Source organism: Protopterus annectens, chromosome 2.part0, assembly GCF_019279795.1.
Source record: "Protopterus annectens isolate FY-2018-M chromosome 2.part0, PAN1.0, whole genome shotgun sequence".
NCBI lineage: Eukaryota > Metazoa > Chordata > Ceratodontiformes > Protopteridae > Protopterus > Protopterus annectens.
In genome coordinates, this window is record NC_056728.1 from 1,595,267,499 (window position 1) to 1,595,294,471 (window position 26,973).

The following is a 26,973-nucleotide window of genomic DNA, read 5'->3' on the forward strand; positions in this document are numbered from 1 at the left end:
TAGAGGCACACCCTCAAACCAGAAATATAGAGTGTGTGTTTGGGCTGCTGAAGTCACAGTTCCAATGCCTAGATACATTTGTTGGAGCCCTGCAGTACAATTCACATACATGTACTGAAATATTCACAGTATGTGCCGTGTTACTCAACATCATCCTGAGAAAACAGCTTCAGCAGGATCAACAAGGTGAAGGAGCACACATCCCACCACCAATGCCAAGGTCACCACAGCCGCACACATGCAAGGAATCATGGGGGAAGAAACAGCTGCTATGGGTGTAGGTAGACATAGGTGTGCTCAATATGCCCTTGCATTGGCTAAGAGACTATGCATAGCTCACTCACTCACCACTTAAGGGGCTAAAACCTTCCTCCTATGCACATACAGTAACATTGATGGCTAGCAACTCTCACAGCATTTATCTCCCCATATATTGGCTGTGTACTGATTGCATCAGACAGAGTCAGCCCTGAACTAAAACTGTTGCAACTGCTGGATTTACAAGGTAAGTGTTGAACCTGGAGTGTATTATATAATAATATGAATGATTGGCATATCCTTGCATTTTGTTACTTGGTAGTGTAAGCAAGTAAAAGGTGGGAGATTTTTACAGAAAAGATCTTAGTATGTGACAGCAGAGACCTATTTGACTTGTATCTGTCCATTATTAAGTAGTAGGCCTCGGGCATCAAAGATTCACACAATCATACCTCTCAGAGGTAGTGATGGTCACTGCATGCCCTCAGTTTAGCACCACACATTTGTACTGGAAAATCATTAAAGAGAGAAGTTAGAAAGTAATGCTACACACTGCAGTTTCAGACTTCACAACCGTCACAAGATCATTTACAACAAAGTTGGAAAAATTTACTGCTATCAACTGTATAACTTAAGCGCAGTATAAGTCAAAGGTGCAATTACCAGTTCAGCATCACAAAGCAGATGTACTAGGCAATACGTCAGCTATTCACCCTGAGCATCAGACACAAAGCTTATGTATCCCTGAATCCAAAAGTTATAAAACAGGGATATGGTACAGTTATCCTCACTTGCACAGAATGGTGGGAATGGGGGGCAGGGGAGCAAGAAGCCTAGGCTGACACAAAAGGTTGGTGAGTGTGTCTGAGTAAGAAAGAGAAGTAGGCAGACATATGGATAAACCAACAAATGGCCAGTGAGACAAGATGAGTTTTAAGCTGCATTACTGAACCATGTAACTGTTGTGTGTGTGCGTCTGTAGGGTTTCTCCAGGTGAAATTTGTGTGTGTCTGCATGAACACAGCCAAGCTCTGTGCTAGCTCTGTGTCTTGGTATATTGGGCAGGTGTGAGCTGTGCATGGTAGAGGTGGCAACTCATTGTTGTCATCCCCAACCATGAGAACTGCCTCTGCCAGGATTTGCAGTGGCACGTCCATGTCCAGAGTCAGATGCACTGTTGCTACCTGAACATGACTAATGTCTGCTGGATGAGCTCCCTTCACAAGTACGCCCAAGACCATGACCCCATGGCCTGCCACATCTGGGTGTGGACAGATCCTCTACTGATGGAGCAGTGGAAGTATTGCCACTAAGGAAGCATGATCGGGTATGGTCACATTGGCTAACAGCAGATAATGTGGTTGACCTACACCCACAAGAATGCCATCCCCCTCACAGTAGAAGTTACTTCACAGACACCGCTCATTCCAACACGTCAGTCATCTGATCCATTGAATTGGCAGCACAGTGGAGGCAATCATGCATGCCAGCTTGCGCCACATCTACAACCCTAAACATTTCTCTGCAGCAGCTATGGGAACATACCTGTGCCTCCATGACAGTACTAAAAATATGTTGAGTGGCACGGGAAGAGATACTTTGATTATGTGGGGAAGGGACAGCAGATTTCTTCCAAGCACCCTAACAGCCCTCCTGCATGCCACCTCGCCCACACCTTGGCAATGGTCAGAGTCAAGATTCACTGAAGCCTCAGTGACCAACTTTCCTGATCAATTGTCTCGTCCTCCAGCTGCCCAATATCTGGGGGCTCACTGGAATGGGTAGATGTAGGCCTACTGGCTGTGTCCAACAGAATTTCAGGGATGGCTGTATATCACCCTCAGTGTCAGATTCAACCTTTGCACCCCCCAACTGTGCCACTGTTTGACCACCATCATCATTAGAGTCTGCTGATACTCTGACATCAGATGGTCAAAGTCCCCCACTTCCACTGTCAGTATCACCTGTGATAATAAGCAACAAACACAGGAAAAATTAATACCTAAACTGCTATACTCCAATATATTCCAACAAAATAACAGTGCCGCCTCTAATAGACAGTACAGCAATACACACAACAGTCCTGACATCGACATCACACACTAAAATATTTCTTTGAATTGTTCATCAGTACTGACATAAAAATGTTTGGCTTACCATGTGCAGATGATGGTATCTTCTGCATGTCAGATTCTCCTGGAAGAAGGTAAGCAAAAGGTAAGGCAACACAATCACAATTAACAGTGACACAGGGGATAATACATTTTCCCCTTTATATGTCCATCAACTATACTTTCAACAAGAACTTGGATGAGAACTCCAACAGAATGTGTTGTTAGCTGTAGCTATCTTCAATTCCCCCCCAAAAAATAAATATTGTGAAACAGAAGTAATGTATTGATTTAAACTGTTTTACTATACAACAGTATTCAACAATTGAGATATAAAAGCCTACTTGGAAGCTCCTCCTTGGGCATGCTTGCTGTACCTGAAACAGTAGCACCAATGTCAAGGACATGTTATTCTGCACTTTCCTGGGAGCTATCTGGATCCCTGACAGTGGACAGCAACTTTTCATTTGCTGTTAGTTGTGGCTCTGCAACAGCCTCCCACTCAGTACACAACAGATCATAGCCTACTGCAGCTGCTTGCCTCTGTGCAGATGAGATCATGTCAGTGGCCCTGTGGTGTACTTGGTCTTATGTCCTGCACCCACTGCATTAACATCTGTGACAATTTGCTGCCATATCTGTATATCTCCACGTCCCCTATCAAGCACGAAGGCACCATGTTGCCTAAAAGCATCAACAATGACCTGATTCTCATGGTTACTGAAGGGTGTTTTTTGAGGATTGAAATGCCTGGGGTGGCATAGTCCTAGGTGTCCTAAAAGACAACAGGCGAATAATGCACATAAGTATCACATGACTACAAAATAACTGTTTCCAGATAAAACAGAAAAGGTAGCATTTCCATATTACACACTGAAGAAACATAAAACAGTCTAGAGATTTGAAATATGAACAACAGACTAGATGGAAAAAAAGGAGAGTAACAATAGCAACATATCCTTGCTTGTGCCATAACAGAAATGTAGCTTTGCTCCCCCTCCCAAAAAGAACAGGCAAATGACACGTTTTGCTAACAAACCATCTTTGAAATGGTAAAAGTGCTATCAAATGGACTATCCTTGAAACATTTCCACAGATTTAATACAGAACATTCCATTTTAAAGTATTGCCAATCATGTATACATTTGAAATGTCGTGACAAACATGCCTATGCCATCTGTACACTTCTAATGCATACAGATAAAAGTGTAAAAGCCTTTGTTGATCAATATAAATATATATATATATATATATATATATATATATATATATATATATATATATATATATATATATATATATATATTAAACTATTATATAGACTTTGTTAATTACATTCCAGCATCCAGTATGTAGCTGACAAAATGCAAGCATATCTTCAGTAATCCGGTGTGCAGATATATTCCAAAATATAAGCAGAAATATCTAATGTGTATTAACAAACGTTTTTGTGTTTATTTCATAGATTGCTTTGCTTCATTTGAACTACTTTCCCCCTTTATTTATGTTTCAGTTCCCTGCTGCAAAGCTATTTGTGTGGCAAAGAGGAATATGCTTCCCTTCCTGTGTTCTGAAAGTTCATCGGAGTGAGAGTTCATATCTAGACCTATGTAGAACTATCTCATGTGTACCAAGACATTTTAGCGTGTATGTCATATATTGCTTTTCCTCCTTTCAACTACTTGTCTCTTTTTTCTTTTTGTTTGGCGAGTGTTTACACAATGTGCCACTTACTGTAAACACTGAAAATGGAGAAAAATTAATGTGAGGTTTGGCTGTGCTTATCTCATTTCCATGAAGCGTGGCAGTTTGTAAACTGGACTAGTGGGCCATCCAGGAAGCAGGCAGAACACCTGCAAACAGGGCATCTGTAAAAGGGCAAAAGTCAAAAACAATACATTGTTGCAATTTCTATATTTTTTGTGCTAGTGCACTTAGTGGCATTGTACAGTGTTGTGTGGTGGTTAGCAGGGTTCCCCAGCAGCTGAAGTCATGGAACACTTGGAGACAGTACTCAGACAGTCAATAATTGAAACCAGCTATATTCTATTAATTTTGTTGGGTATCGTGCAAACCCACTATGCAACATTGTGTGGTGGTTAACACACAGACCTTAAGAATGATCTGGATATTAGAAAATGTTATGGAATTAGTCTTCTGGCAGCAGGTATAAGTGTAGGAATGTAGTAAAGATGGTCCTGGGTTCTAGTACAGGGTGTGCAACCTATTTTCACTGTTGTGACAGTGCAGTTTATAACAATGAACTGAAAAATAGACGCATTATTTCAAACATTCTTGTGGCAACCGATGTAAGTGTAAGACTGCCATAAACATGGTTCTGGGTTCTAATACAGGATATTCCAGGCATTTTTATTGTTGTTCCACTTCCCATTATATTTGATCTCACTTATAACACTTTAGATAGTGGAGATGATATGAATTATACGTATTAGGTATGAGACACTATTATTGTGTTTTCAGATATATGACTGAGGGTATACTGTCTACAATATTTCTGTAAGTATAATTCTGCTATCTGGACTTGCATGGCCTTCCCAATTAACTAAGACACATACACAACTGGATCTATATCCAATATCCTTGTCAGGTCAGACACATGCATGTGTAACAGCTCAAACTGTCACCAGTATTTATGTATGATTCCTGACTACAGTATGTCTGATCAGCACTTCATCTGCAGCAAAGATGAAGAGTCAATGCTGTGAAAGAAAATGTTTTGTCCCTTATGCCTAGGTTTGGTTCCAACACTGTAAAAGTAAATTTTCCTCAGTGTATAAAGACAAAAATGTCAGGTCATTCCATTTATACCCCCAGTGCATGTCTTCAAACTAAACTTAGCTAACAGTTACTTTCTGATTTCCAATATATATTTCCAGGCTACATCAGTGCATACCCCTTAAACTAAGTCCATGTGTCAGATTAACCTTTCAATTTCAATTATTTAATTCATCCCTGCTTGACACTGCTGTGTTCCACTTAACATCGAGAAAACGTGGTTGGCATTGCTGCTCGGGCTTGCGCATTACCAGTAAATGCAATAACTGGAACTGGCAGGAAAATATCAGTTTCCATTGCTCTAGTTTGGCTGGTAGACATGGCTGGTATTGGAGAGGCACACAGGTGGAGTGTCCAGGGATCCAGGATATTCATTGGACTCCTGGTAAAGCACCATAGCCAAATGCTTCTGCAGGAGGAATATTCTGGGTCCCAGTACAAGTCTGAGGCATGGAATAGTTTGGTCCAGGCTATATCCTGTGCTGATATCCCACATACTAGAGGGCAATCTATGCATTATTTTAATGACATATGCAGGAGAAGAAGGGATACTGTCAACCACTGGTTGCAAGAACTTGAGACTGTGGACATACCAGAGCTGTGTAAGTATAACAGTAAGAGAGTACTTGTAAAACTTAGAAAGCTAAATACAGACAAAACTGGTATGCATAATGCTCGTCTGTTCTTTTCTGCTCTTCCCCTAGGTCCCACCTAACATACGTACAATTGACAGGCTTATATTGCTTGATTGGAGAGACCGACAGAAGCAAGAGGTATATATGCAGCAGAAGAGATGTCTTATTGTAGCACTGAAAGTTAAAGATAGCTTTTTTAGTCTTTTATAGAGTAGTATCCAATCATACATCTCAACTGTACAGATTTTTGTAGAATGTCCAGATTTTTGTCTCATATTTGTTATCCATTTTTCATAAAATTGTAGTTTTCTGGCAAATCATTGGCAAATTATTGAGAGTTGAAGTCAGAAAATAATGACAGACATTTATGTTCAAACTTCATATACTTCAGAAAATTCATGCAAATGCAAAACCTATTATTCTATCAATTTTCTAAGTTTATAAGAGCAATATATAAAAATTGTCCATATTTTAAGCATTTGTCTCCCAATTATTTATGGTTTTGCCCAGATTTTTTTGATCTAGGGGCTTGAGAGGTATGTATCCAATTAAGCATGCATATCCCAACTGTAAAAGCAAGTATGCATGCATTAGTCTTTAGCACAAAAGAGTTGTAAGAGGCAATTTTAGATTGTAGTCCGAGGTTGTGGGTTCAAATACCATGATTCCCAACTAAATAATACTGTTATTTTTTCAATAATATTTACATTAAATTAAAAACTCTATACCTGTGGCACAAATACCCTGCTGTAAACTGTAATTTGTATAATTAAAACATACATATGTGCAATATGTGCACATTTCAAGGATTACTTTCAGCAATCTGTAGTACAGTATGTATCTGCTGGGATGTATACTTAAATGTAATACTTCGGATAAAAAAGTTTTATAACCGTGTTAATGCATTGTATATCACATATTATGATACTAATTTTATCTTTTTTTTTTCTCTCACCCCAACTCTTATCTCTCTCTTTATTTTCTATTTTGTGTTGTCAAAATGTCTCCATGTCATCCATACATGCCACAGCACTAAATGCTACATATCACAGCAAGGTAGGCCAGTCCCAGTGGATCAGCCTGCCCCCACTCCACCGGCTCCAGCACTGATGCCCCAGCACATCTGAAGCCAACCTGGAAGCACTGCCTCTGCTGCCCCTGCACTACCTGTGCCCTGAGGTAGTACTGCCTTAGAAGCCAGTGCAGTGGCACCCTTTGGGAACGGTGGCAGAAGATGTGATTTTATCACTTGCAGGGAGTTGCCAGGGATGATGCATAGGGTTGTGCACTGCAACATTGTTATACACTAGTGTTAGGTGGAGAGGCTGCTCTTTCTTGTGGTCTGGAGGAGGAGTAGATGTCAAGCACTCCAGCCACCAGAGGAGCAAGGGAACAGTAATGATAGTCCAGTGGGTGAGGACTCAATTCTCTCTGTCTCCAAGCTTGATGTGCATGAGCCTGCATTGCTCTTTCCGTCACCCCAATCATGGTGTCCCCCAACCTTATGTGTCCATTACAGTCCCTTGTCTCTTGCCTTATTTATCTTGATTGTCTTGTTTTTTTGCATTTGCTTCCTCACTAACCCATCTTACCTGACCCAGACATACCTACGTCCCTTACCCAGCAGTCCTTTCTTACTAAATTAAAAATGTGAGCACCTCTCCCACAAAGCAAAAAAAAAAACAAAACAAAACAAAAAAAAAATAATCCCATATATAGCTCACTATTTCTTACACGTCTTCTTGACAAATTTGATTCAGTCCAATTGGCTATACAACATGTTTGCATTGTTCTCATCCATCTTTGTGGAGGTGACAGTCCAAATTCAGTTAATAATCTGCAGATATTCTCAGTTTACACTGCTGAAGAAGTGGATAGCTACGGTTCTTTCCTACCTCCTTCCTGCACATTCCTGTATTGCTTTTCCTTTGTTCTCCCCCGTTTGCTCCTCATTTCATTACTTTTTTATCTACCTCATTTTAACACCTACAATCTGAACAAAAAGTAGAATTACACACAACACACATAAGTAGCAGAAAAAGCAATAGATCCCTTCACTTTTTGGCCTCTGTGTTTGCATGGAGTTTTGCACCACACACCAATGTTCAGTGATAGTGACTGATGGTACAATGCTGCGGTTATCTCTGTGTAATGCTGCTTAACCGTGCTGCACTATGCAAACACATAGCAACACATGTACTATAGAGAACTCATGTCCTTGCATTATCACTGTTTATTTAAAAGTCTTTAAAGTATTAGATACACCAAGATATGAACCCAGTATCATCTGGGCTCAAAAAGTAATGTGTCAATGCATTTACACCTCTTGCCACAGAGTCAGTTAAGCAGCAGGTGTGTTTCACAGACTAAATACTAATTCTCAGATGCTTCACAATGCAGCTAACATCTGTGCACTACTTAATTGTGTGCAAACATGGAAAGCATTGAAAATGTGCATCTCGCATATGCAAACACTTTGCCAACCATCACACAAACCCGCTGCTTGCAGTGATATGGAAAAGTAAATAATATTACGTATTACTGCTGTTTATTGTCCATTTCTTGCCTGTGACATGAAATTACAAGTGGAAACATAACAAACTGAAGGCCCTATCTAACAATATTTCACATATTTACAATATAGCCATGTGTTGCTTTCCCCTCAAGGACTGCAACCCTGGTGTCTCAATACTTTTTCCACACACATATATCACCTAAACAATGGGCATTAATATCAAATGTTGTGTGATATATAATGCATATCAATCTGGTAACATGTAGAACTAGAACTATTGACCCAAATGGCTAAAAAGCCTTATCTGCAAGGCTAGGGAAGGGATCAGCATGGACCTTATCCACAGTAACACAGGTGACCTTCAACACACATGGCCTGACCCATTTTCATTTTGTCAAGGTTAGATATGGCTTAGTAAATATTGTGAACTTATTTGATAATGATCCCAAAGACCTGAATGAGGGATAACAGGACATACTGCTATGTTGATTTATCCAAGGTTTTTGACACTATCTCCCATTCAGGTATCATACAGAAGCTCTCATGTCTGGGGATTAATCCATACATTACTAGATGGATAGCAAACTGGCTCACTGACAGAATGCACACTGTCAAAGTTGGGGTCTTGCACCTCTAACACTAGACCACATACCAGTGGAATACCACAAGGATCTGTGCGGAGGCCTCAACTGTCTGGAAACTATTTCTCTGAAGGTAGCTGGCTTATGGCTTACAAAGTTTGCAGATAGCTGTCAACTGGATGCAGTCATATAGACCCCTCCACTATGTTAACATATTACAGAAGGGGTTGACATAGACAAATGATTGGTGCAAACTCACAAACTGAGCCATAAAGCAAAAAATGCCTCATTACCCCCTTTGGCAATGAAGTATCCCTGCTAATTATATACATACCACTCCTCTAAGCTCAAACACAGTGTTGTGAGACTTGGGAACACATGTTGATAGCAATCTACACTTCAATCACTATGTGTCCATAGTGGTGAGACACACATTCTACATTGCGCACCTCATACAAAAGGCCATCACATTCAAGACCAGGGCAGTCATAGCTCTGCTGTACCCTACCCTTATCAGACCACTGATTAAGTAAAATACTCCCTTCTGTCTGTATCTCACCAGACACCTGCAGCAAATACAGAACACAGAAGTTTGTGGATCAGATAATCCAGGGCCTCTAAAACATGACAAATAGGGAAGTACTGAAAGACCTCTCACTGTACTCAGTATCATGCAGGCTGCTGAGAGACTACCTATACCTGGTCTACAGAGCAGTCTCAGACTCTGCCCTACTGGAAATGCTGGACATCTACAAATCAAATGGGAGAAGAATAACTTGCTCCATGGATCTCAACCTAACCTGTGACATAAACAGAACATGGTGAGGAGACAGACACATCCCCCAGTGATTGCCACTCTTCTGTAATAGGCTCACACTGCATATGAAGCAGTGCTCCTCAATGATCCTATTCAAGCTCAACCTTGACAACTGGATGGGTGATTGTAAACTCACCCCTGGGATGGCACCTATGTCCCTCATGGACAGGGCCAGTCGGTGCTGATATCAAACTCTCTCTGCTGACAACAACCATATAACTATGCTCAATAAGAGTACTTGTAATTTACACAGCTAGTCTTGTATTAGCCTAGTAACCTCCTATGAACCTATGCAGGCCTCCCAACATCTTATCTCTAACATGCCTGCTGATGTCATCCAGTATAATTTGACCTGTAGTCTTATGAAAGTCAGACTTGTGCCATGGCACTTGCGTAAAGTATTGAGTTATGTAGTCTGTGTACTTACATAAGTAGGGGTTCTATTCTCACTGCAATCAAGTGTGTGTGTGTGTGTGTGTGTGTGTGTGTGTGTGTGTGTGTGTGTGTGTGTGTGTGTGTGCCTAGCCCAAATAGCAGAAGTGTGTATCCTACAGTTACTACTCCAATCTCAAGGATTGACAGTATCAGACTTGTGTTGTGGAGCTTGTGTAAAGTATTGAGTCCTGTAGTCTGTGTACTTACATAGCTAGGGGTTCTATTCTGACTGCAGTCACCTGTGTGTGAGTGTGTGTGTGTGTGTGTGTGTGTGTGTGTGTGTGTGTGTGTGTGTGTGTGTGTGTGTGTGTGCTCTTGGTTGACATTACAGAGAGTCTTTTACACCAGCATGTGGCACACTATTACCATATTTTCCTCAACAGACACTGCTGACGTCATCAGCTATAAAATGTTGTCTGAGAAACTCCAAGTCAGACTATAGCTATGGTACTTGCCTTAAAATACAGTGGTCTGTAGTCTGTGTACTTAGATAGGTAAGGGTTCTATTCTCACTGCAGTCAACTGTGTCCATGTGTGTGTTCGTGTTCTTGCTTGACATTACAGAGAGCCTTTTACACCAGCATGTGGGACACTGTTATTACCATATTTTCCTCAACAGACACAACTGATGTCATCAGCTATAACTGATTTGTGGATATGCACTATTCCCACCAGGGCAGGGTCAGAGACTGGCCTGGAGGCCAGGCAGAAGTTACCTCATCCTATATGATGCAGATTACAGTGACAGGGCTTTCGGTCTATCCACATATATTATGGCATGATTTGTAGGCCCTGTGTTTTCTTGGTGATAAAACCCTGTAGTCTCTACATCTGCTGCATGTCTATGGTGAGGTATATGTAAAAGAGAACATTATACTCTGTTAGTGTTCTGATGAGGTTCGAGTACAGTGCTGTCATACAAATTTAAGACCTGAATCTGATGGTGTGACTTATGGTGTGCACAGCATAGGCTTTCAATACCAATGTGGACACATAGTGGACGGAATTCAGATTGCTATTTACATGTGCTCCTATTGCTTGCATTACTTGGTTTCAGCATAGCAGGACTCTTGTCAATGCTGTAATTAGCATGGATTTCCACTTTTCAGAAGGACAAAATGAAGACACATTTTTGCATTTATTTGTAGACTGTGCAGCTTTGTCACCAATCATTTGTCTGTGTTAGCCTTCCTGTAGAATGCTATCGTCATAGGTGGATTTAATACCCAGTATGCAAGAATCAGCAAATGTGGTAAGCCAAATGCCATATACTTTAGCCTGAACCATTGAGAAATAGATTCCAAGCAGTATAAAGCCAAGCACAGATCCCTGGGGTACACCAATGGTGACAGTTCTACTGGTACAGGTTGAGTCAGTAACTTTCACAGTACGTGTTCTGTCAGTGAACCAGTCGGTTAACCATATAGTGACATGAGGTTTAATCCATAGCTGGGAGACTTTCTCAGTGATACCTGCATGATGGGGGATTGTGTTTAAACCCTACACCAGTTGAGGATTGCCAGTATGCACTGTCTTATCTACATCGAGGCCTATCACACAGAATCAATGGGCTGTGACAACATCACAAATTACCTATCACATGACACATCACATACGCCTTCTTGACACAGTTTAATACACACTTCAACACACCCTCCACACAGACTATGTTATGTAGAATGGCATTTTCAACATGTATCCATGTGAGTTGGGGGGATAGCACCCAATGCATGCATGTATAGACACATCCTGACTCTCCTCATCTGTGAGGTAGACCAACATGTTATAATGGAACTTTTTTAAATGGACACCAGTGATATCCCTGCTGTGTGTAACAGACCTGTGTGAGTTGTTAATGCTAAAGCTTGTTTGTTACATGTTTCAGATGGCCTCAGAGAGATCATTGAGGGTATGCATTATGACACTATCATCCTTTTGAACTTGACAAGCCCAATGCATTTGACACAAATCCACACTGAGGTATTCACTCAGCACTGTCAGATGTAGCCATATCCACCTATATCACCAAGTGGGTTGAACAGTGTATCACATACATGGCAGCTAAATATGTTGACATGTGTGAAGTGTCCTGTATCTCAGGTCCAGTGATCAGATCTGCATATCAGGGCTTTCTACCAGGCCATTCCCTGTCCATTATTTAAGTAATGGATATAACAAATAACATACAGACCCTGTGTCCAAACAGCTGCCTGAAGGACTACAGATTGTGGACAATCATTGACTCAAACTGTGATATTAGTATAATACAGACAGTATCAACACATACCAAAGATTGCTGTCAAAGCCATGACAACACCTGCAATGACAAGAAAACATCAGGAAAACAAACACACAACCCAAGTCTAATGTGGACATCACACCCTATAATCAGACCAATAGGTATGTGACCTGTGCCCTGGGGTAGATGGGAAGTGGAACATCCAACAGCATGTGGTCACAGTGCTGACTTCTCCCTTGTATGTAACACAAGTAGTGAGTATGTGAAGGACATCCACATAAGAGACCATAATATCTCCATAGTTCTCAACCTTCATCACACCAATAACTGAGTAAAATGTCCTCTTTTGGACATCTAACAGATGTAACAGACATAGATGTAGCATTAACAACTCACACAGGTTTGTTGTACACATCCGGGATATTACTATTGTCCATTTAGAAAAGGTCCATGATGACATGTTGGTCTACCTCACAGATGAGGAGAGTCAGGATGTGTCTATATATGCATGCATCAGGTACTGTCCCCCCAACTCAGATGGATGCATGTTGATGTACACCCTTCTACAGGAACACAGTCATTGTGAAGGATGTGTTGAAGTGTGCATTCAACCGTGTCAGGAAGGTGTATGTGCTGAGTCATGCTATAGGTGATCTGTGATGCTGTCATAGCCCATTGATTCTGTGTGAAGGTAAGATAGTGCATACTGCCTATCTTGATCTGACCTAGGGTTTTGACACAATCCCCCACTTAGGTATCATTGGGAAACTCTCCCAGCTGATGATTAACCCCTACTTTACTAGATGGTTAACCAACTGGCTCACTGACAAAACACATACTGTGAAAGTTAGCGAATCAACCTCTACCAGTACAACTGTCACCACTGGTGTGCCCTAGGGATCTCTGTCCCTTTACTGTTTAGAATCTATTTCTTGACAGACAAGACTAAAGTATACAGCCTTTGGCTTATCTAGTTTGATGATTCTTGCATATTGGGTGCAGTCAAATGATCAATGCCAATGCCACATGGTCTACAAATAAACACAAAAATGTGTCTTTATTTTGCCCTTCTGAAAAGTGGAATTCCCTGCAACTTGCAATATTGACAACACTCCCACTGTGCTGAAACCCAGTGGTACATGACCTGGGAACACATGTAGATAGCAATCTGATCTACGACCACCAAGTGTCCACAATGGTATGAAAAGGCTATGCTTTGCACCTCACAGGCCATTGTATTCAGATTTGAGGATTTTATAACAGTACTGTACTCAAACCTCATCAGAAGACTAACAGAGTATAATGTTCCCTTTTGCATGTACATCTCCGGACACCTGCAGCAGATGGACAGACCACAGGGTTTCTCACCAAGAAAATACAGGGCCTACAAATCATGCCATGATGTATGTTCATAGACTGAAAGCCCTGTCACTGCAATCTGTATCATATAGCATGAGGTGACTTGTGCGGGCCTCCAGGCCAGTTTCTGAACCTGCCCTGGTGGGAATACTGCACATCCACAAATCAGCTAGAGTTGATGACATCAGCATAGTGTGGTGAGAGGAAGATCGTAATAGCAGTGTCCTAAAGGCTGGTATAAAATGCTCTCTCTAATGTCAAGAAAGGATACAAATACACACTCACCCCAGTTGACTGCAGCGAGAACTGAATGCCTACCAATCTGAGTACACTGACTAGAAAACTCTGTATTTAAGGCACACACCATAGCTCATCTGAATTGGAGAGTGTCAGGCAAGAGTTTATAGCTGATTATATCAGCAGTGTCTGATGAGGAGAATATGCTAATAGCAGTGTCTCACATCCTGGTGTAAAATGCACTCTGTAATGTCAGGCAAGGGCACAAACACCCGCACCCACGCTGCAGTTGACTGCAGTGAGAACAGAGCTTCTACCTATCTAAGTACAAAGATTACAACAAGTAGAGAATTCAGTACTTTAGTAAGCACCACAGCACAAGTCTGACTGCTACAAGGCTGCAGGACAACGTATGGTGTATGACATCAGCACAGGATGTTTGAGAAAAGATTTTGGGAGGCCTACATGAACTAGATGAGTAGGCTTGTGCAAGTGTTGAAATACTGTCAATCCATGGAATTGGAGTGGCAACTGTCTGATACACACTTATGCTCCTCTGGCAAAATAAACAACCCCCTTATTGACTGCACTGTGAGCAGAACCCCTAACTAAGTACACACACTAGAGAAATCAGTACTTTAAGTAAGTTCCACAGCACAAGTCTGAATCTCATAAGGCTGCAGGACAACTTATGTTGGATGACAGCACTGGATGTTGGACAGAAGATGTTGGGAGGCCTGCATGATATTGATTTGTAGCCATGTTCACCAGTATTTCATGTTCTACATGTAACCAGATTGATGAGTGTGCAGTAATAAGTATGTGGTGGTTGTGTTTCAATGTGCAGGCATACTTTGAGACACAACTTTACAAACTATATGCAAACAGGTGTATTGTCATTCTAAAGATGTGCATGGTATGTAACACGACATTGGTTATTAATTTATGTAGTGTAGGTGATATATTTGTGAACAAGTACTGAAAGACCAGGGTTGCAGTGCATGGGCGAGGTAAGACATGACTGCATTATAAATAGATGACTTTATATTTTTATGTTTCCACATGTAGTTTCATGGCATGAAGACTAAATGTACAGTAAACAAAAGTAATACGTGCTATTATTTACTTTGCATAGTGTAACGTCATGCAGAGGGTTTGCGTGATGGTTTGCAAAGTGTTTGCACACGCGAGATACACATTTCCACTGCTTTCCCTGTTTGCTCTAAGTTAAGCAGTCTGCAACTGTAGACCCTTTGCTAAAATTATGTGAATTATTACTGAGTGTATGAAACCCACCTGCTGCTTAGCTAACTGTGGCAGCAGGTGTAAATACATTCACACATTTCTTTTTGACCCCAGATGATATAGAGTTTGAATCCACACATATGTAATCTTTTTAAGTAAGTAGTGATAATGGAATGAAATTATTCTTTATATTACATTCACCGTGTCTTACTGTGTGTTGACATAGCACAGTGTGTTTAAGCAGAATTGCTTAGAGGTAACCACACCACAGAAGAGCCGTTGACCATCACTTGTCATTGGTGCATGATTCCAAACTCCCTGCAAATACAAAGGCCAAAAAGTGAAGGGCTCCATTGCTTTTTTTCTTGGTACTTATGTGTGTTGTGTGTGATACTATTTTTTGACCAGATTATAGGTATTAAAATGGGGTAGATAGGAATGTGGTGAAATGGGGAGCAGTGAGGGGGAAGAACAAAGTAAAGCAATACAGGAATTTGCAGGAGGGAGGTAGGAAAGAATCATAGCTATCCATTTCTTTAACAGTGTAAACTGAAAATATGTACAGAATATTAGCTGAATTTGGACTCTCACCTCCATAAAGAGGGGTGACAACAACAAAATCATGTTGTACAGCCAACTGGACCAAACCAAGTGTATCAAGAAGACACAAGTGCGAAATGGAGAACTAAGTATGAGATTCATTTTATTTTTTTTTTTTGTGGGACAGGTGCCCATTTTTGTTTTTTTATTTCAGTAAGAGAGGAATGCTGGGTAAAGGAGATTGGTACTTCTGGGTCAGGTAAGTTAGGTAGGGAAGGAAGTGAATACCAACATACAAGACAAGACATAGGGGTGATGCGGGACTCAAAATTTTGGGGGACGCTATGATTTGGATGAGGGAGAAGACAATGCAAGCTTATGCTTGTCAAACATGGAGACAATGAGAATCTCGTCCTCATTCAGGGGTGTAGCCAGGATTTTCAGATTTGTTCTCACAGCTCCCAGACTGCTGCTCCTCAACAAGCCACACCCTCATTAACACTGCTGACCAAGCCATACCCTCTTCATATTGCTGATCTTTGAAGAGATCACTGGCAAGTATATACAAGGGTAATAATTACTTACATGATGAAGAAGCATGAACATTTCATTCCAAAAGTGCATCTTCCTTAAGTGAAAAAAATACCTTTCCATTTACACTAGGGTAGATCAATCAGTTTGCCCCCCAAGATTAATCTTCTTCCCCTTGCAGCTCCTAATCCCTGTAGTGGCTCACTAGATCTCCAGTAGTGCTGCCGACTAAAGGACTGGTAGCCTCTAGGCAACACATGCTCTGCAGTGTTCTGGTCTGTAGGTACAACATATAGTGCTCTCCCTTGGTAACATCCAAGCTATGAGCAACAACTACCTCCCTTCCACCTGCATGGGTCACCTGGCAATGGCTGCTCACTCCTATGGCCTAGACTCATACTAAGCCTTTTGGAATAATAAACCTTACATTCCAAACAACAAATACATTTTAGCTGGGCTCAGTCATACAGCCACTGACAATAAATGAAGATGTGTACCCATGGGAGTCATCAGGTAAAAACCAAAGCTGTTGAAAGTTGCATCCTTACTATCCTACTTACATTCTGTGAATCTCAGGCCTATGTCAGGCTTTTGATGAAAGTAAATTGGTTAAAGCAAGAAAATTACCCTAGGACCCCAAACCAGTGGGACTGTACATGCTCTAAGGTGCTTTATTGGAGTTTTTTCTAGTCTTAGGATTCAGTGATAGTCTGAAAAAAATTATTGGAAAGAAATGAAAAGAAATTCAAGGAAGAAATAAGGTTGTCCAAGGCTTAATATTCAAAGCTGACACGATACCACCAAATATGCTGAGAAGACAGCAGCTTGTAAAGACAAAAAGCATATCTGCAAATGTAGGCTGCCACTCTACCCTCTCACAAAATGAAAACAATCACTTTATGTATAGCCTTATGCTGTTACATGCCAAAAGAACAAATGAGGACACTCAAGTTTGATTGTAAAAAGTGTTAAAGAAGCAATTACCACACCATTCTCAGCCCCTTGTAAGCTAGTGTAAGTGATCTCGTGTGCAAATTACTGAGTATAGCTGTTTTCTGACTATGCTGGTTATAGGGTATTAGTTGGGGATGAGGTCCCTCTGTTAATGCTATTTCAAACTTCCACTGTACATAATAATTTGCTGCCAAGCTCTATGCATATTTAAATAGTTGCATATACACACACCTCCCCCTCAGAAATATATACAACAACAAATTCAAAAATAAAGCCCTATGGACAGCATAATAAAAGAAAAAGACACTAATTGCATGGAAGAACTAAATGTAACTCTCAGAAAACCAAAAACACTCTTGCTAAACTAAGCAAGGAACTTAGGATTGTGATTAAATAAACCAAAGCTTGATATGAGGTAGAAATATAAACCCGTGTGAAAGACAACCCCAAAGTATTTTTTAACTGTGCTAAAAATCTGAGATACAATGCCTGGCACTGCAGTCAGTTAATAAAAAATGATATCACATACTTGGACCAGAGGATATAGCCAATTCACTGGCTAACTAATACAGATTGAACTTCATCCTCCCAGTCTTCCAATACTCTCACATCAAATACCTGCATCTATAACCCCCTCAAATCTCTCAGAAATTTCTGAAGTTACTACATAAGGCCAAAAACATTATGTCTATTGGGAATGGATACCATACTAGGCTGCCTACTAGTTAGTCAGAAACATGATATGTCGAACCCCCTACAAAGGCTATTCAGTACAAATTTCAAAACAGGTTTTGTGCTGGATGAATGAGAGACTGCAACAGATGTTCCCGTGCATGAAGGTGGACTTCAAGGGGCCCAGGAAATTACATACACATAAATCTAACCAGTCTCATCTGAGAAACTATGTCAACAATGAACTGCCCCTTGATCACCACATATTCACTATTGTAAGGAAATCTGTTTTCATTGTACAGCTTGTATCTAAAGGTATATCATCCAGATCCAGGCACATAATTGTTCCCTTTTACTTGGCACTCATTAGGCCAATCACTGCGTATAATGCCCCTTTTGGTATATACCTGTCCAAACACTTGTCTCAACTGGATGCCATCTAACCCTCAAACATTTAGGAATTACTCCAAAACAAACCTCCTGCTAATGAGTTATACCATGATAAGATTGCCATCGCTCTGAACCATGTGAACTCTGCTACCAGTATGGAATTATTTACAGAAACCCTATACCATAATGTAAACAGCTGCACTGAGGTACCTGTACCCACAAAGAATAAACAGAGAACTAACTCAAATAACAAGCCACCCTGGTGGAATCCTGATATCAACCAGTTGTATAACAAAAGGAGGAAAACCATGGCCAAAACTAAGAAGTGCAATACCCGGCAAGGTGAGAAACCCCTGAAACTAAAGAAACAACTCAGAAATCTTATCAAACCCACCAAAGCCAAATTTGAGGCAGAAATATCCTCAAAGACAAAGGATAACCATAAGGCCTTCATTGGCTTTGTCCACAACCTCAAAGGTAACCACAACAGTGTGCTGAACAAATTGTAAATGGAACCAACTAAAAGGAATCACAGGATATAACAAACCTACTGGCTGATAAATTTAATCCCAATGTCACCCCTTTTTCCCCTCAATACCCCTCAGGAGATACCCTTGACCATAATTCCTCTGGCTATCACTAGCGAACAAGACTTCAATGCACTGTCCAAGGCAAAGAATACTATCTCCAAAGGGCCCTGATAATATCCTGGGATGTCTCTTGGATAGCATGAAACATGAGCTATCAAGTACTCTAAAATCACTGTCCAACATTAGGCTCTCCTAACTGGCTTCATGTTTAGTGAATGGAGGACTGCAACAGTTAATCCTCAGCACAAGGTTAGGCCTTCTGCTGACCTGAATAACTACAGACTATATGTCTGACTAGTCTTGTTTGTAAAGCCAAGGAAATAATTATCATGGATATTTTAAATAAAGACAGAGGAAACCATTTTCTTATTTACTTCTACAATGATTACAGACATTGAAATAAAACAGCACAAACACTGATAGCCATTTGCTAAACTATACAGTCTCACAATGAAAATAGATATGCATAAGCAGTAAACTTCTCTGCCTTGAAACTCACATTCATTGAAACAGCATGAAAATACACATTGAAAAAAAATGCATCTGGCCAGTGGAGGATTAAATTTACCTTTGAGTTGTTTTCAGACCATAGGCTCCTTGCATACAGTTATAGGGCCATGCTCACATATGTGTCCTTTGATTCACCTTCCTGATTTATTAAATCATATTCATTGTATAATACAGCACCATTTGTTAGAATGGTGTTTTAAATTTGTAGTTATGAACATTCTTCTAGTAAGCTATGGAACAAAATGTATGAACCACAATGGCAAAGCTACCCATTTTGGAAAATTTCAACCATAAAAGGCCATTTAAACGTCTGTCATTACAATCCACCAATATCACTCAATAAGCACAATCTCTGCAGAAGTAAAAGTCATCTGAATAATCCCCCATTAAAGAGATCTGTAACTAATAAAGTGGTTGCTACTGGTAAACAACTTTACATTTCAATGTTTCATCTACAAATTCAGTGCCTGCTACACTTGAAGAATTAATTGCCTGCATTGTGTTACATTAAAAAAATTGTAAGCAGGTAATATTACCACAGGGAGTGACTAACAAACCAACAACAAGTTCATAGTTACTAGGCATCTCATACAAAGGAGGACACACTCAGGAGTGTAGAACCCCTATCCCCCCTTAAAATGCACCAAATAATCGACAATTAAAATGACAATGCAATATGAGCACTCCATCTACATGGTTTGGGAGTAGAATCCACAGCCTCTGCACCAAAGGCAATTATGCTACTAATACACCTTTTAGATTCTACAGCACAAACAGTGACTGCCATTTGATAAACAAAATATTTAGTTGCACGTTGAAAACAGATTTAGCATGAGCAACAGTAAACTTATCTTCCCTTGAAAGTCACAAAAAATGAAATGAAACTCAATCCCTTGAAAATGCACTGAAACTTGTAATTCCCTGAAAATGTACTGAAACTCAAACTCAGTTCCGTCAGTAGTCTAGTAGTTGGTGTAGAGGATTCAGGCTCTTGTCTCCACTGGAGCTCACAGTTCCTTCAGCAGTCTGGTAGTTGATATAGAGTATTCAGGGTTTTGTCTCCTGTAACCAAGTTACAGGGTCAAGCCTAATCAAGTTAATTGACTAACCTGCCCTCCCCCCTAACTAGGGCATTACATACCATATCTCCATACCTCTCAGCCTGTTATCATAAGAAATCTGGACAAAGCGTAAAATAATGGGGAGAGAAAGGCCCCAAAATAGGAACATATTGTAAATACTGCTCTTACAGACTTAGAAAGTTGCTAGAATAACATTTGTCTTAGCATGTATTTTCTAAAGGAAATGAAGTCTGGCATTAGTTATTTCAATCCCCAGTGATTTGCCAGGAAACCACAAATATTGAGAAATAGGCCAAAAATATGAGGCAAAAATCAAGACACTCTGCAAAAATCTGGACAGTTGAAAGGTATGGATATCTCTCAAACTCTTAGTGCAATAAATTTAGATAAAGACTGAAATAATGGAGATACAATGGCCCAGAATGGGACCATGGCTCTCAGCCTCTTCAAGAAAGAAATCTGGACAAAGCCAGTAGTAACCAGGGGAGAAAGGCCCAAAAATAGAGCTACTTTTTAAATATTGCCCTTACAGACTTAGAAAGTTGATATAATTACAGGTTTTGCATTAGCATGAATGTTCTGAAGGATATGGAGTTTGAAGCTCAAAGGTCTTCCATTATTTTCTCACTTCAGCCCTCAATAGTTAGCCAGTAATTTGCCAGAAAAACACCAATTTTAGGAGAAATGGAACAAAGATATGAGGTGAAAATCTGGACAGTTCAAAGCTATGATAGGGATACATTTTAAATATTGCTCTTTTTTAACTTAGAAAGTTGCTAGAGTTAACAGGATTTGTGCTAGAATATATTTTCTGAAGGATACAAAGTCTGAAACTCATATATGTATGTGCCATTATTTAGTGACTTCAGGCTTCTGTGATTTGCCAGAAAACCACAAATTTTATGAGAGGCAGACCAAAACTATGAGGTTAAATATGAACAGTTGAGAGGTATGTTAAACACACAGAGATACACAGCTACCTACCTTGTCTGACATAGCAAGACACTCCCCCTCTATTTCGTGCATCAACAAACAGCTAGTTTACATTCCATACATACACCTCTCATAGGTTCATAAGTATATACTAGAATAATGACCACCAGGGCCTTTATAAGCCTAGCCGTGCAATGAAACTTGCAGCACCAGTCATTATTTGAGTATGAGACCCCTGGTTTAAAGCAAAATATTCATAACCTTAGAACTCTTTAATTGAGAATGCCTATGCAATAAAAGTGAGACCGTATTTGCAAGGAAAACAGAACTAGTAAGTTATTTTCCAGAATTTTAGTTCCACATACATATTTTTTAGATTAGATAAAAATGTCGCAATAATCAGCAGAGACAATAGGCAGTCAGATTTAGAGACGCTTACATGGACTTTTCAGCTGTACAACTTGAGAAACTAGCTGTTCTGACTTTCTGTTTTTTAATATTAAACCTGTTTCATGTACAATTTTCTATCTGCCACTGTGTCCAGATACCTAAAAGAAGGGGAGTTTCTACCTACCAAAAGGGTAGATGAAGGCCACCGTTATCTCAGCATGCTACCCCCTACTCTTGTGGGTTGCACTACTGCAAACAATAAACATAATAATGTTACTAAAGAAAAACTACCACCAACTTCCCAGAACAGCAGAGTCCAACAAAAATAAAAGCAGATAATCCAAGAACACTGAAGGCACGACTCTCCAGGTTAAAGCTTAGTTTACTGTAGGTCATAAGCACTTTCACAGCTGCTGCTGCTTCATCAGATAACAAGCGCACTATACCAAACTAGATTTTAAACAGAGAAGTGAAACAGTATAGGATCATATGACCAAAAAATTTAAAGAAACACAGCTAAAATATACCCTATTTAAATAGCACATAAAAAATGTACATATAAAAACTATATAAAACTTCCTATAAGCAGAAGAAGAAAACATATATAATAATATTTCAGATGCAAAGACAAATACTCTCATCTGGCTAGTGGTCTTCAGTTTGGGTTTAATGGGTAAAAACTCATTCAACCCATGCCCCAAATCCCCCCTCAGCCTGATAATCCATTTAGCTTCCATCTGTTCTGTTTGATTTCTTATATCTCCACCCCTTATGGTCTCAAAGACTCTACCAATAACAAGAAATTTAAATGTGTGCCTAGAATCAGTAGCCAGTACAAGTCTTGACAAAACACTGGTTGTGCTTCCCTTTTGTATATAATAAACATGCTCCTTTATTTTCTCCCTTAGAGCCCTATCAGTCTTTCCCATATAAAATTTGGAACATTCCTCACGGTAAGCTAAATAAACAACATGTTCTGTACTGCAGGTAGCAAATATATAGGTCCATAGGTTCATAGGTAGGTACTAGGCTATCTGCATTTATAAGTCTAGCCAGAGTGTGTCAGCTTTCGCCGCCCCATTGATTAATTAACTGATCCTCTGTCAAGCAGAGCCAATGAAGTGATCCCAGGGGTGTATTTTCTGTTACCCATCCACTCGTCAAGGTTTCTCTTGAAGAGTGTTAGTGAGGGGTTCTGCCTAATGTAGTTTGGAATTTTGTTCCAAAGCATGGGGAGTCTCTGTGACAGGAATCTATCCCTCCAGCATGTTCTATTTATTGTTGTGGTGAGGTTTAGCTCACTAGATCGTGTGGCTCACAATGACTTGGATTTCTTTAGGTGGAGCATGTCCATCAATTTTGAGTTGGACATGGCTTTGTAATTCAGGCAGAGATCACCTCTGAGTAAGCGATATGCCACTGAGTACAGCCAGAGTTTTTTCAGTCGGGCTGCATAGGACATATGTTTGAGGCCAGTAATCCTCTTGGTGAGGTACTTTTGTGGTCTCCCCAGCTGTTGGAAGTGTCTTGTGAGGTACATCCCAAATAGGGCATTGTACTCTATGATGGGTTTGATGATTGACAAGTAGAGGGGCACTGTAACCTCTTTATTTCTAGATGCAAACCCTTTAGTAATTAGATGGGCCACATAAAAGGATTTCCTAACTACATTGGCAATATGATTGTCAAAGGAGAGATTACTATCTACTTGGGTTCCCAGATCTCTTATTACCTCTTCTGTATTAAGGGGGCTGCCACTTATGTGGTAATCTGTGGGTGTTTTGTTTTTCCCAAAAGGGATGACTATGCATTTTTTGGCATTTAGCTTGAGTCCATGACTTTGACACCAGGTGTCCATCTCAGTAAGGCCCTTTTGGAGGATGTCCATGTCAGCCAGAGAGTCAATTATGGCTCCCAGTTTCCAGTCCCCGGCGAACTTGGTTAGCCATAGTCCTCCTGTGTTTGTCTGTACTTTTTGAGAAGTATATGCCAAACAGTAGGGGTCCCAGGACCGAGCCTTGCGGGACACCACTTGTGACTGGTTTAGAGTTGGACCAAGAGCCTGCTATTCTTACCGTGTGAGTTCTGTCTGTAAACCAGTTGGCAACCCATCTCGTAATGTAGGGATTTATGTTCAGGCTAGTGAGTTTTTCTGTAATACCCAAGTGGGGAATGGTGTTGAAAGCTTTGGCGAGGTAAAGGTAGGCTGTGTGAACAACCTTTCCCTCATCTATGGCCTTGGTGACTGTCTCGAAGAAGTCAACTAGGTTTAGTAGGCATGATCTGCCCCTAACAAAGCCAAACTGGGTTGGGTCAAGTGTTTGGAGGTTCCCAATGTCTTTGTTAATGAATTCCATGATGATTATGTGCTCCATAGCCTGGCAGACCAGGCTAGTCAGGCTTATGGGGCGATAGTTACCAGGGTCAGTTGTGGCCCTCCTTTGTGGAGTGGAATAACCATTGCTGTGTGCCATTCTATGGACATGTAGCCTGTGGAGAGGCTGAGGTTGAACAGCTTGTTTAGGTGGGGGTTAGTTTGTTCTGTAGTTCATGCAAGATGCAGCCTGGGACACCATCTGGCCCATTGATGCTGTGTTTTTGGCTTTTGAAAGGGCTATTTTCACCTGTGCATTTGTGATTTCTGGGACACTACACTTTTCCGGTATTATTGTGGGCCCATTTGGGGGTGAGAGGGGGGTGATGTTTGCACTGAATCTATCTGCCAGGATGTTGGCAATATCAGTAGGTTAAGTATATTTTGTGCTATTTTGCACTAGTTCAGTGCATATCTGCGAGTTGCCACTTAGATTGTTGACATAGCTAAAGAAGGCTTTGTGGTTATCTTTTGAATCCTTGGCTACTTTCTTTCAAAGTTAGCCTTTGAAGATTTTATGAGGGACCTTAGTTTCTTACTGATACTGATCAGGGATGTCTTTCCTTCTTGGGATTTGCTTTTCTTCTGAACTAGTTTCCTCCTTCTATTGTATAGCCTGTTTATGGCAGGGGTCCACTAGACTGGTTTCCTTCTCTTAGAGGAGTGAGTCTTGGTTTTGTTAGGGCTGACATGATCCATGCATCCTTGTAGGTGCTCATAAAGTGCATTTGTAAAGGTTTCTGCATCCTGGGCAGCGTTATCCTTTAGCGTGGGGGCTGTAAAACTTACTGCCTCTGTCTTAAGTAAGGTGAAGTTTGCTTTAGAAAAGTTTTTTACTGTGGTTTCCTTAGTTGAGAGTGGTGGTGAGGTGTGGACATCCAGAGTGATTAGTTTATGATCTGATCTAACCCATGACGGGTTGACCTCCGGTGTGGAACACCTGTCGCCCATGTTTGTGATGACCAGGGCCAATATGAAACTCATACTCCCATTTTTTGGCCTGGATGTGTACGTTTTGTACTGCCTTCAATGTATGTGCACATTGAACACCTAGCACAGGGCATCATAACTTTATTTCTATGCTGCACAGGATCCATGATGGGGTAACAAAGCTGCCTTTTTAATGATTTCATATTTCTAAAAAGAAATCTGGGGGTAGTGTCTATCAACTTACTGATATCATGGTCCATTGTTAAAATACCCCAGTGTCTCTTAATGACTTTCATATAAAAAGAAACATCAGAGGAATAATATAAGGGAATCCTACCTTTATAGTCTTTTCCTTTGTCTTTCACTACCTGGTGTGTCTTTCTAGAAACATAAGGTTTAGCTGAGCTAGATCTAAGAGACTGCACCTCACCTATGTTCCTTAAAATATTGTGTGTCGTAACCTCTATCAACAAATTCCTTATGTAAAGTATTAAGTTGGTTGTCAAAATCATTGTCCCAGACATTGAGCCTAGAAGCTCTAAATGCATCTGAAATATTGTATATATTTGTTTTCTTGTTAGCTAAATCAGTATTTTTTTTCTGCTTATAGAAAGTTTTATACAGTTTTTATATAGTTTTTATGTTGCATTTATATGTACTTGTTTTATGTGCTGTTTAAATATCATATATTTTTGCCGTTTCTTTAAATTTTTGTGGTCATGTGATTCTACACCTTTTCACTTCTCTTTTTAAAAGCTAATTTGGTATAGTGCATTTGTTATCTGATGAAGCAGCAGCAGCTGCAAAAGTGCTTATGACCTACAATAAACTAAGTTTTTAACCTGGAGAAATCCAACTTCAGACCAGTGACAAGTGGAGTACCACAGGGTTCAGTCCTGGGTCCTCTCCTGTTTGGTATCTACTTCTCTGAAGTACAGGCTAACACAGAAGGTCTTTGGCTAATGAAGTTTGCAAATTACTGCAAGCTAGGAACCATAATCAAAACTCCAAAAGATGTGGACATTCTGAAAAAGGGCCTCGCTGAGACAGATGCTTGGTATCAAAGCCATGGCCTCAAGCTCAATGCCCAAAAGTGCATTGTAATCCCTTTTGGTAAAAACTCTGTACCCATGAACTACCACATACGTGGTAGCCTACTTAACACCAAAAGTGTGATAAGAGACCTTGGGACACAGGTGGACAGAAGTCTCTCCTTTGATAATCACATCGCCACAGTAGTCAGAAAATCCTTCTACGTGGCACACCTCATCACAAAATGTTTCTCATGCAGGAAAAAAGAGGTCATTGCTCCCCTCTACTCGTCACTCACTAGACCCATTATAGAGTACAGCAGCCCTTTTGGTATGTACCTCAAAAGACATCTACAACAACTGGAAAGGCTGCAGAAATACCTCACAAAGAGGATTACTGGCCTCAAACAGATGCCCTATGCAGACCGTCTCAAAATTGCAGCTTTACTCCATTGCATATCGCCTACTCAGAGGCAATTTCTGCCTAACACACAAAGCTATGTCAAACCCAGAGCTTTTGGACATGATCCACTTAAAGAAATCCCAATCCCTCCATGCTACATGCTCTAGGGACCTAAACCTTGTCACCACAATAAACAGAACATGCTGGAGGGATAGATTCCTGTCCCAGAGACTTCCCATACTCTGGAACAAACTACCTATCTATATCAAACAAAGCTCATCATTAGTACTCTTCAAGACAAATCTTGATGATTGCATAGGAGGTAGGAAATTTACCCCGGGGATCACTTCTGTGGCTCTGCTCAACAGTGGCACAGGAAAATTATTTTCTTGGGTGGTGAAAGCCAGAGTACCTT